The 12,178-nt window shown below is 46.7% G+C and overlaps 1 protein-coding gene across 4 annotated transcripts in view; it reads right to left on the bottom strand.

Annotated features, from left to right (window-relative positions):
• DYRK1A (dual specificity tyrosine phosphorylation regulated kinase 1A) overlaps window positions 1-9,880 on the bottom strand; it is a 150,659-nt gene extending 140,779 nt beyond the window's left edge. For 2 of the 4 annotated variants that reach the window (XM_007967845.3, XM_007967851.3), the window contains exon 1: window positions 8,325-8,346. The gene's annotated coding sequence lies outside the window, so the exon portion shown is untranslated. Of the gene's footprint in view, window positions 1-7,248; window positions 8,067-8,324; window positions 8,347-9,775 lie in introns of those variants that run through there. The other 2 variants (XM_037984795.2, XM_073010571.1) reach the window with 2 other exon arrangements.
• Between the last annotated feature and the right edge of the window lie 2,298 nt (window positions 9,881-12,178).

The raw sequence follows: 12,178 nt of genomic DNA, 5'->3' as shown, positions 1-12,178 counted from the left end.
CCCAGTGGAACTCCCCCGAGCACTCAGACTCCTTCTCTTCGCCACACCGTTCTGTCGTTCTTCAGTTCATCTCCTCGTCTGCTTGTGGGGCCTGTAGTTTCAGGTTTATAGGCGTACAGGAATAGGGAGGCTTGGCAGGCCAAAAGGCAACTTTTGGGTGCAAAAACAGGCATGCCTGTTCCAAATTAGGACTATAGGTTTTCAGGCTAGATCTAATAACAACTGATAAAAATAAAGTGTTAACCTCATACCAGGTAAAGAATATTCCTCCAGGGGCTGGGCATGGTGGCTCACACCTACAATCTCAACACTTCAGGAGGTCAACATCAGGAGTTGGAGACCAGCCGGGCCAATACAGTGAAACCCCATCTCTACTAAAAATACAAAAAATTAGTCGGGCATGGTGGCAGGCACCTGTAATTCCAGCTACTCAGGAGGCTGAAGCAGGAGAATTGCTGGAACCTGGAAGGCGGAGGTTGCAGTGAGCCAAAATCGCGCCATTGCACTCCAGCCTGGGTGACAAGAATGAAACTCCATCTCAAAAAAAAAAAAAAAAATTCCTCTAGGAATATTCTAATTTTAAAGTTTTAAATTAGGGAATCCAGATTTTACCTTAATCTAATGAAATGAATTCCAACAGTGAAAATTACAAGCAACCTAAAAGGAAAGTAGTAATTTGAGGACAAGAACTACCTTTGTTCCTTCTAATCATGTCAAGTAAGTAGCTTCCTATACATCTATTCTAATGCTGTATATACACTGCCCACAATAGTGCTGATACTAACAAAACCTTATTTAAAACCTTCAGCTTCTCACCTTTAAATATTCACTTCACCTTAAAATATTCATTATTTTTCTATAGGGCAAAAAGGACAACTGGGCCAACCATTCACTAGACATGAGCTCCCACATTAAAAGCCACATACTTAAGATGATAACTATCCCTACAAAATCCCACTGCACTCTGTACACCTTGTCCTTTATTCCCTCTTCTGTAGAAAGAGCAAAGAACCAAGAGTCAGGAAAAACAACGCTAGTCCCAGGCCTGCTTATTCTGAGGCACTGAGCTTCTCTGCACCCATCTCCTTCTCTAATATGTGAGAGATGAACTGTAGTGGTGTTTCTCAAAATGTTCCTACTGCATCAGGATCACCTGGAGTCCGTAAGAAAGTAGATTTCGGCGGGGCCCAGAGGCTCACGCCTGTAATCCCAGCACTTTGGGAGGCCGAGGTGGGCGGATCACGAGGTCAGGAAATTGAGACCATCCTGGCTAACACGGTGAAACCCCGTCTCTACTAAAAATACAAAAAAATTAGCCAGGCCTGGTGGTGGGTACCTGTAGTCCCAGCTCCTCTGGAGGCTGAGGCAGGAGAATGGCGTGAACCCAGGAGGCGGAGCTAGCAGTGAGCGGAGATTGCACCACTGCACTCCAGCCTGGGTGACAGAGCAAGACTCTGTCTCCAAAAAAAAGAACAAAAAACAAAAAAAGAAAACAAAGCAGATTCCAGAGCATCACTCCAAACCCACAGAAAGAGAGGCATCTGAGCTTGGAAATCTCTTAACTTTGACAAGTTCTCCAGAAGACTGTTTGGGAACCATTAGTTTTCCCAAGTCTGTACTAGAGCTAATAGTACTGTATAGTTTAAAAGAATCTTAGATATTTCTCTTTTCAAACCCACAGGAATTAAAGAGGAAGATAACAGACAGTAAGTGTGTGTTTAAGTATCTCTGCTATCATCCTTCTTGCAGTGTTCAGTGACTCAAAACTTTATGACATCCTGACAACACGCAAGTGTTACTGTAGCACTATTTGCTGAGGGTATGAGCAGGAAGACATACAGTTGGTCCAGTAGACTATTAACACTAAATACAAAAGCTCAGATTCCAAATATTGTTTACATGATACAAGCACAACAATCAAGAACTATGTTTCCATCAGAAAATAAAGCATCGGTAAAATAATTGCTATTAGACCCAAAATCCCTTCACTACTAAAAGTATAGCTACATTTTTCTAATCTGATCACTTATGTATATTTTGCGTAATGGTCTATTTGAATTCACATAACATAGTTTAAAAGATTAATGATTAATTAATGATTAATACAGCAACGTATTAACTAGTGCAATCCATTGTATTTTCAAAGTCTACTTCTGGAAGTTTCTCCCAAAACATGTGAAAGTGTGACAGGCAATGTTTAATCATCCCCCATTCTCCCCTTCTTCAGGAGACACAAATTTTCAGCCAAATAGCCACCTATCAAAGACCAATATCCCACACTCCTTTGTGTCTAAACATGGCCACATGACTAAGTTATGACCAACAGGGTATGAACAAAAGTCATGTATGCAACTACCAGGTTTGTCTTTAAAGGGATGGAATATGCCTTCCCAAAATCCTATTCCTGGACTCTGGATGTAGTGGGAAGCTGCCTTGTACTATAAAGAAAATGGTATCTCCTTAAGCACAGGAAAGTAACAAGACAGAAGGAACCAAGCTCCCTCATAGCATGGTGTCACCATATCAGCCTTAGATAATTTATACTGTTGTTTCATGAAGGAAAAATAAACTTCTCGTTTAAGCCCCTGTATTTAGTCAGAAACAGGCCCATCTACATTCTAACTAGTACATTTAAGAAAGCTTAAATTTATTGTAACTATTAAATACTAGCTACCAACCAACTCAGCAAAGCTAAAATTCTATACTTTAAGTCACAATAGAGCTTCCTACTGAATAACCCCACTACTGAGATTATTACTACTGTGCCATTTTATATTTATATGGCATTTTACACTTTAGCACTTCATTACAGTATCTCATTTCACATTCTCAAAATCCTGGGCAGGGCAGCCAGTGCTGTCTATATCTGGCATACAGGATACTGAAGCGAGGAGAAGCTGTTTTGCCCAAGATGACAGGGCTAAGGAGTGGTCGTCAGAAAGTATTCAGCATACAGGCTCCGCGTTCTGTCACTCCACGAATCTAAACTCCCTAAGTGCCAGGCACTGGAGTTACAGCCATGATCAGGAAAGACTTATTCCTGTCCAAATGAACTTTAAAATGTAATGGAGAGGGAGAAGCTGAAATTAAATGAACAATTATATATAAGAACATATATAAATAATTATACTTGCAGTAAGGGTTACAAAAGAAAAACAAACGGTCCTGCTTGGCCACAAAAAGAATGCATGGCTAAGGAAGCTTACCTGGACTGGGGTTTAGGGAAGGCCTCTCAGAAGAAAATATTTATGCCAGGATCACAGAATGAGTATGAAGATGAGACGAAGAGGAGGGGAGAGAAATCCATGAAGAAATGTACATGCATTATCTCAATTCTCAATTTTCACAAGATTCCTGTGCTAATTACTATCAACCTCATTTTACAGATGAGGAAACTGATGTTTGGTGAAATCACTGTGCCTGAAGTCATACAGTCAACAGAACCTATTGAGAATCAGATCAGCCAGACTCTGGAGCCTCTGTTCACGGTTTCATGGGCAGGGGATCTTTCCGCAGTATCAAGCTGCCTCAACTGCTGTCTATAACTGGATAGCGAGCAGACAGATAGATGTCACAAGTTTTTTTTTGTTTTGTTTTTTGAGACAGTGCCCACTCTGTCACCTAGGCTGGAGTGCAGTGGCACAATCTCAGCTTACGGCAACCCCCACCTCCCAGGCTCAAGTGATCCTCCCACCTCAGCCTCCTGGACTACAGGCCGCACTAACACGCCTGGCTTTTTTTTTTTTTTGAGACAGGGTTTCACCATGTTGCCCAGGCTGGTCTCGAACTCCTGGCCTCAAGTGATCCGCCCACCCCGGCCTCCCAAAGTGCTGAGATTACAGGTGTGAGTCACCATGACTGGCTTCAAGCATCTTTTTACCCAAATACATGGATGCCAAGATGCATGCCTTAACCATACATGTCCATAACATTTTATGCACATGCAAAAGCTTTTGTGAAAAACCCAGAAGATGCATAGCTCTGGTAGAAGAACCAACTGCCAAGATGCCAAAATGGCTCTATAGTATCAAATAATATAGATAATACAGAAAAGTTTTTTGTGAACGCTCTTTTAAAAATTAAAAAATCAAATCTTGTCATTGGAAATTTCATACACTCAGAAAAATTAGGGAATTATTTAATGAACAGGGATGTTATTTAAAATAGAGTTGATGCTGAAAGCCAGTTTCACTCCATGATAAGCCAGTTCACTGGGCTCCCCCCACCCCCAAAAAATCAATTAAAACAAACTTTTCTAACATGGGGAGATAAAACAAGGATATTCACTGACAAGAACAAAGACACATTTTAAGCTATTACTCACTGTATATCAGATATGAGCATCTGCCCCAAACCAAAAAAAAAAGTATGTAACTTGTCAAAACTTAAGTTTTAACAGTAATACAAACTTTTAAACATCTCTTTCTAGAAGAGAAGGAAAGATACATAGCTCTGTTAGAAAAAACAATTGCCAAGACACCAAAATGGTTCTGCATTAGCAAAACATATGCCCAGGAGAAACCACACCACTTCAGGTGTTCAATAGAGGGTATTATCTCCAATAAACAATTCTCACTCCTTTTAGCACTCTGGTAGTAGGATTCCAAAGCAAAAGCTTAACTTTTTAAACACCTAGCTGGCTTATACAATGCAATGTTTCCAAATCATTTTGTTTTCATATGCAAAAAAAAAAAATCAAACTAAGGCTGCTTGTAGCCAGAACATTAAGAAATAAAATCTGTCTTCAATTACCCAGTATGAACCTTCAATTATTATTTTAGTCACATGAGGTCTACATTTCACTTTCACTCTATGGTAAACTTTACAACTCTAGCTTAACACTGTAGCACTGACATAAAGCAAGATTTCAAAAAGCTATCTTCATTTGGGAGCATAATTTGCTGATTTTTCGAAGTAATTAAACACAAATTTTAACTCTCCAAACTTTTTAATCCAAAGTTGAGCAAGCTTTGGGTTATAAATTACCACTTCTCTAGCCATCAGAAAATTGCCCAACAGTCAAGATACCATCTGGTAAAAAGTATTTTAAAAGGCGAAACCACTATATATACATAAGGTGCTATTATACTGGTCACGTAATTCACTTTCACAGGGCAAACTGTTAGTATCAAGTTTCAGGAAACATAACTAATAGTTTCACGTAACATCTTTACTTAAAATAGAAAATAGACGAACATATATGGAAGTAAAATCACCAAAACACTCAACAGAAAGTAAAGATTCTTAGTTCAGTTAAATAACTGCTTATGATTACTACAAAATAAGATTAATACAACTTTGCAGATGAGGAACTAAGTTCTTGATAAAGACTTTCTGGAAGTTTTTGGTTTTTGCTGGGTTTAGGTAAGTTTTTTCTTGGAGGGGGTGAAACTGTTTCCTGTATGTGTATAGGAAATTTGAAAGCCCTCTGAAATACGAGGAAAGTTAATGCCAAAGCAAAGACAAACTGGCACACACCTAATCACAAATACCAAGAAAGTCACAAGTGAAGTCCACTCTTACTCTAAATCTTGTGTTTAGTGGCATATATAAGGCAATTCCCTTCTCACCTATAGTACAGTTAATTCTATCCACATTTTCTTCTCCTAACTAGATACCTGTCAACCATAAACAGACACACGAAAACACCCCAGGCAGTCTAAATTTCTAAGCTATTTCTTTTTTTAAAAAAATGGTTTTCAAGTGAAAACCAAGATTCAATCCAAATTAACACTTTGTGTAGTTACAAAACAAAATGCATGCCAAAGGTCACTGTATACCATGTTTATAACAAGGTATCTTGAATTTTCCTTTTGCAGATAAACATTCATAGCACTCTAAAAACCTAAAGTAAATTACTTAAATACATTGTTGCAGTTACCTAGGCCTCTCCACCTCCATATCTTTAAGTCATGAACAGTAAATCTCCATAATAGTAACTCTCCATAAATAACACCGAGGAGCAAACATCAGACAATATTTTAGAGGGGAAAAAAACTTTTAACAAATGGCCGTTTTTACTGTCCACATTCCCTAACAAGACATTGCACTAATATAGAATGTTTTACATTATCTTAAATGTTAGTGCCTCTAAAAAACGGGACTTATTTTTAAATCTCTTGCACACAATAATGCGTTAAGTTTCTAACAGGTTCCACCAAAATATCGTTAAAAGGTTTAATAGATGATCTTACACTTAGATCTCAAATTCCTAACAATAACAAAAGATCTCACTAGGTCATCTGGTCCATTTCTCATCCCTACCAATAATTACCATTCATTCAAGTCTATTCCTTCAAACCTTTCTCCAACACCCACCAGGTAAAAAGGAGTGTGCCTTCATGGTGCAAACACAAGGGGTGATCCTTCCTCCTTTACTAATCTCTGAGGTCTTGAGGTAAAAATGAAATGTTTACAACTAGTCTTACAAGAGAACTAGGTGTAGACATTGACAGGAGTCCTTCTAGCATGGTTTGAAGTCTTAAATAAATTTGGACAGCTACCATAAACACCACTGCTATACCAGGGAAAATCCTCCGAAAGTACTGGGATACTTGAAGTATACATAAAAAATCTTAACTACAATCAAGTAAGCTTTTTTCATAACCAGTTGCTTTGAAATGATCTTCTGCAGTTTAAAACCTTAGCACATGAAACTTTAGTTCTAGTCTCACATTTTTAAAAGTCTACTTGAAAACCAAGATACGAGAAATTTAAGAAAACAAAAACTAAAGGTAATTCCACTGAATTATTAACACACCTCAAAATCAAAATACTAAATATATTAACTTCGGACACAAAGTATAAAGGGGTCACAGAGGCTCTTAAGCAAAGAATAAAATAACTAAAAATAACTTCACACAAAACTTTCTGATGACTCATCAATACTTAGAAGATGATTTTAATCAAAATTAAGTTTGAAGTACAAAACACACCAAGGAATACTTTTTAATTCCTTTCATTCAAAAATTGACTACATAGTTTTCTTGGGGGGAAAAAAAGGACGGAAAAGTTTCATTAAGAGGGCTCATTACCATCACCTTACCTTTCGGCCTCGGCAAGCCACAAAGGTTAATAATTCCATGCTAAAAACCATACGGGGACACAATCTCTAGGTTAGAACCCTGAGTCATTACATACGAATCATTCCAAAATTTGCCAGTATTTATAATAATAAGTTACACCCTAGTGATTCACAAGTCCAGACTGGCTACAGCTTCCTGGCTCCTGGAGTCCCAGCTGTATTACCTCAGACCAGTCAGTGCCCCTTCTCCAGGCTCAGTCTCCTCATCTGTAAAATGGGAACAGTTCCTACCGGCTGGGCAAGCTGGTCGCTCCACGGAAAACCCTGAGAACAGCGCCTGGCACTTGTGAAAACCATATTCTAAGACGTATTTTCTGACAATTTAGGCGGAATTCAAGAACCAAATGGTGCTGGCATTCCTGCGCTGCGCCTAGATTACGGGATTCGTGTCACCTAGGGTTGGGCTAAAGGCACAGGCAAGGAACCGAAGTCACTGACTCACTAATTTTACCATTTTTAACTATTTCAGATTAGGGAGGAGCCTTTCGCCAAGAGCTGAACTGCTCAGCAGCTTCGGTGGCTCCGAAGCGAGAGTGGGTTTGTGCCTATAAATAGACTCGTGAAGTTTTGTGGCGATACACAGGTATCCATTCTAATTCACCTCTCCTCAGCCACCAACTCCCCCGGCTGCCGGGCAGGTCATCCCTCCACCCCCAGCCGCCGGGGACACTCGCGCTCCCCGCCCAACTTCGGAGACCAGTGAGTGCCCCTCGCTCAGGCGCGGACCCCCAGGGCCGCCGAGGCAGCGGCTCCCGACCTTCGCCGGCGCCCAGCCCGGCCCCGCCGTCCTCGCCCAGCCGGCCCCATTTTCTTAACCCGTGCATTGTCCTTGCGAAGCACCCCGGCGGTTCCCACACTGGTGGGGACCGAGAGGAGGGACGAGGGAGGAGCTGGGGGAAGAGGATGAGGAGGAAGAGGAGGAGGAAGACAACCTCCACCCCTTCGCTCGGGCGGCCAGTGAAGGTCTGGCGCTGTCTACGACCCCCCAGGCCCCGGCTCCCGGGAGGCCGCGGCCCCCGCTCCCACCCTCCGCAACTTTCCCTCCGCTCGCGCCCGCCGCTCCTTTGGGACCGGGCCTGAGGCTCCCTCCCCCAGCGGCCGGCCCAGGGCCCGCGGCGCCTCCTCCTAAAATGGCAGGTCCCTCCCTCCGCCCGGCCGCCCTCGGCTCGGGCCCGGCTGCGGGCCGCCGGGGGAGCCGAGCGCCGGGCCGGGCGGGGCCGCGGCCGGGCCGGACACTCACCGGGACGATGGCGGGGCGCTCGCGCCGCTTCCTCCGGTGAGTCTCAGCCTCGGGCTCCCGCGCCGCGCTCCCGCTCCCGCCGCGGCCTCCGCAGCCAGCGCCGCCCCGGCCGCCTCTCTCCGCCCCCGGCGCTCCGGCTCCTGGCCGCGCCGCAGCCTGCTCAGTCTCTCCTCGGCTCGCGGTTCCAGCGGCGCCCGGGGCCGGGGAGGCGACAGCCCCCTCCCCGGCAAATACCGCAGTCCCCGGGCCCCGATTCCCGGCGGCGGGGCCGCGCGGCCCGGCCCGGCACAGAGGGCGGCGGCGGCGAGACCGGGCGCCGAGCGGCGGCTGCTGCCGGCGGCTTCTTCCCGAGGAGGATTTTGTAAATCTCACAAAATGGCGCGCGCTCCGAACCTGCGCAGCGAGAAGCGCCGGGGCCCGGGCGGCGGCGGCGGCTCCTCCGCCAGGAGAGCCCGAACCGCCCGCCCCCGAGTCCCCGCACAGACAGACACACAGACACTCGCACACACCCGCACACTCGCGCGCACACTCGCCCTCGCACACGCTCCCTCGCACACACTCGCACTCACACCGGTCCCGCCCGCTCGCCGGCGGCGGCAGCGGCACCAACAGCAGCAGCAGGAACAGCAGCAGCAGAAGCGGCGGCGGCGGCGCCCGCACCCCCCGCTCGGGGTGTCCGCTCCCTGAGCCCGACCTGGGCCGCGATCAGCAGCAGCGACGGCAGCAGTCTCCCCGGATACCCCCGCCGCGGTTGCCGCCGCCACCCCCGCCTCACTCCAATGGGGCTTTTTATTATTATTCGGGCGGGAAGCGAAAGGGTTTAAAAAAAAACCAACCAACAAAATGGCGACGGACCGACCCGGTCGCTATAGCAACTGTCAATCAAAACGCAAAACCCCGGCTGACGTGCTGACGTCCTCCTCCCGCCCCCCGGCCCCGATCCGGCGGGCGGGGCCTGTTGCTCAGGTAACGGCAGATTCCGTTCCCTCCTTTCCGTCTCCCCCTCCGTCCCCAGCCAACCACCCAACCCCCTCAGGTCACGTGAAGGATAAATTCGGAGCTCGGGCCCGCTACGAGTGTCAGAGGAGGGCGCGTGATTCGCCCGGGGGAGGGGAGAGGAGGGGGACGGCTAGGCCGAGAGAGGGTAGGGACTGGGGAAGGGGGGGCGAGGCGGCGGCCAGGCCTGTGCGCGAGCGCCCGCCGCCTCCCGGCCGCCTCGCCCCGCCCCGCGCCCGCGCCGACTGCGGCCCGGGGAGCGCGCGCGGCCTCCCGCGCCGCCGCCCCCGCAGCCCTAGCGCCCCGCGCTTCCGCGTTGGCGCCCGCAGCCCCGCCCGCGCCGGGGGGAGGGGAGGGCTGCCCCGGGCGGGGGCGGGGGAGGGTCAGGGCGCCGCGTCTTTAGGGCAGGGACCCGGGAAGCCCACCCCGCACGCCCGGGCCTGGAGGTGTCTCACCGCGGTCCGGACGCCGCGCTCGCCTTTCTCCCCGGGAAGCGCGCCGGCCGCAGCCGGCCGCGCGTGGAGCCGGTTCTTCGAAGGGCTCGCGGGCCTCCTCGCCGGAAAATGCCGGCGGAGGCCGCGGTGGGGGCGGGGAGGAGCCGCCGCCGCGCCCCAGACATCGCAGGAATTCCGGACGCTGCGCCGGGCCCCGGCGGCCCTGAGGCTGGCACCCGGCTCCGGTCGGGCCGCTCGGGTTTTGTGGCGCCCGAGACCAGCGTTGGGAAATTAGGCTGGAGCCATCATGAAAACTTTTTCAGGCTGTGCACGCTCGCCCGTCCTTGCCCATCTGCTTCCAACCCCTCCCCACCTTTCTGGGCGCAGCCTGCCTGCTCCATCGGAATGCCCCTTAGATAAATCCCCTTGTGCTGTTACTGTGTCCTTGTCGTCCAGCTCCCTGGTTTTCTTTTCTGTGCAGCTCCTCGGTTTCCAGCGTCTTAATTTACCTACTTGTCCTTAACCATCAAAACTCTTTATTAATATCCTGGCTTTCGCTGATTTTTATTCTGTCAACCCTTTCTGCCTGCCTATGTATTGCTGGGTAAGCTCCTGAGGCTTGAAAACCCAAGTATGCCATGCTGGCTGCGTTGTAACCGGCATAGAGCCACCAGCTAAAAATTGTATTTTGTACCAGCTCTAATGGCATTTAATAAATGTATAGCTCAAAAAAGTGTGTGTGTGTACTATTTTACAGCAGAGTCACTAATTGATTTCTAAGCTTGATTTTGCCTCCTTGTGATAGTGTTCATAACCAATTTTTTTCATAAACCTCACAAATATAGTAGCAACAGATAAAATCTTATAAACGATATTAGGTGTAAAAAACTAGCAGTAAATACCCCTGTGTATGCCACATGACTCAAAGACACCTGCTTTAAATGATTTCCAGCAAAAATGTCCTTGCTACAGTTACTAGGACATTGATATACTAAGGTAGCCATTCAGATTAGCACAGACTTTGAAAGAAATCCGACTAAACCGAAAATAAATTGGTCAAAAAGTAATTACTAAGGTAGCCATTCAGATTAGCACAGACTTGGAAAGAAACCTGACTAAACCGAAAATAAATTGGTCAAAAAGTAATCGGGCAAATAGCTTGCTTTCAGACTGATCTCCATAATATAAAAAAAAGGTTGCCGTAACGGGCAAAAGTTCTTTCGGATTATTGTTTCAAAATTGCCCTGCTAATGTGATTAAAGTCCACGGTCAACTTAATTGTTTTGAAGAAAGAGGAAGTGGCCCAGAGCGCCCCTTATTCAGAGGAGAGGTCGCTACCTGGTTCCTCCCAAGCTCAAACTTCCACCTATACAACCAACTCCTTCCTCTCTGCTCCCGGGTCTCTTCTTCCTGCCCCCACCCCGTTCACCAAGCTTTCGCTTCTATCAGAGCACGTCAGCATTTGCAACCTTTAGTACTAAATTAAATTTTACTCAAAGTTTTATTCCTGGTAATGGAAGAAACTTGCTTAGTTAATCTTCTTAGGTAACCGGAACAGAATATGACAATGTCTCAAGATATGTGTCCTTGTCTTCAGTTCAAATCAACCCAGAAGATCATCGGAGTAGGGCAGAATCTTGAGATTATAAACGTGTGGGAATAGAAGGCATCGCTGGTCTTCGTATCTAGAAATCTGCACCCCCTTTTTCCCCAGGGTGACAGCCTTGGACAACATTGGTCAGTGAATGTCATATCCAGGTTGGAATGCTATAAAATGGTTTTACACAGGCTTCGCCTAAAAACGTAACCTGTAAATTACAGCTGGCTCCAAACAAGTGACCACATGTAGGCCGGAAGGACTCTGGTACAGATGCCAGCTGACCTGGTTCACAGATGAAATCCCTGTCGTCCAAGAATCTCCCCATTAGATTCTCTTACAGGTGTATTTATTCATAGACTTTTCACCTTGAAAAGCAAAGGCCCTCAGCTTATAGGTGGTAACAGCCGCCACTTATCCAGCACGTTCTAGAGTATCTCTAATCCTCACAGCAACATTGCATCCTCACTATAGGGATGAGAAAACAAGTCCTGAATAATTACATGACTTTTCTCAAGGCAGTCACCACTCACCAGTAAGTGGTGAAGCCAGGATTCAAACACAGGTATAATTGCAAAGCCCATGTTCTTTCCAACACACCAAGATGATTCAAGATTACGTGGAGGTAGAGTCTTCACAGAGGATATCGAGTTGGGTCTCTAGCGTGAACCCTAATCCAAAATGACTGCTGTCCTTATGAAAAGGAGAAATTTGGGCCGGGCGCAATGGCTCAAGCCTGTAATCCCAGGACTTTGGGAGGCCGAGACGGGCGGAGCACGAGGTCAGGAGATCGAGACCATCCGGGCTAACACGGTGAAACTCCGTCT

This window comes from Chlorocebus sabaeus, chromosome 2, assembly GCF_047675955.1.
Source record: "Chlorocebus sabaeus isolate Y175 chromosome 2, mChlSab1.0.hap1, whole genome shotgun sequence".
Classification (NCBI taxonomy): Eukaryota; Metazoa; Chordata; class Mammalia; order Primates; family Cercopithecidae; genus Chlorocebus; species Chlorocebus sabaeus.
The sequence above is the reverse complement of the archived record's forward strand: the minus strand, read 5'-3'. Positions and strand labels throughout refer to the sequence as shown.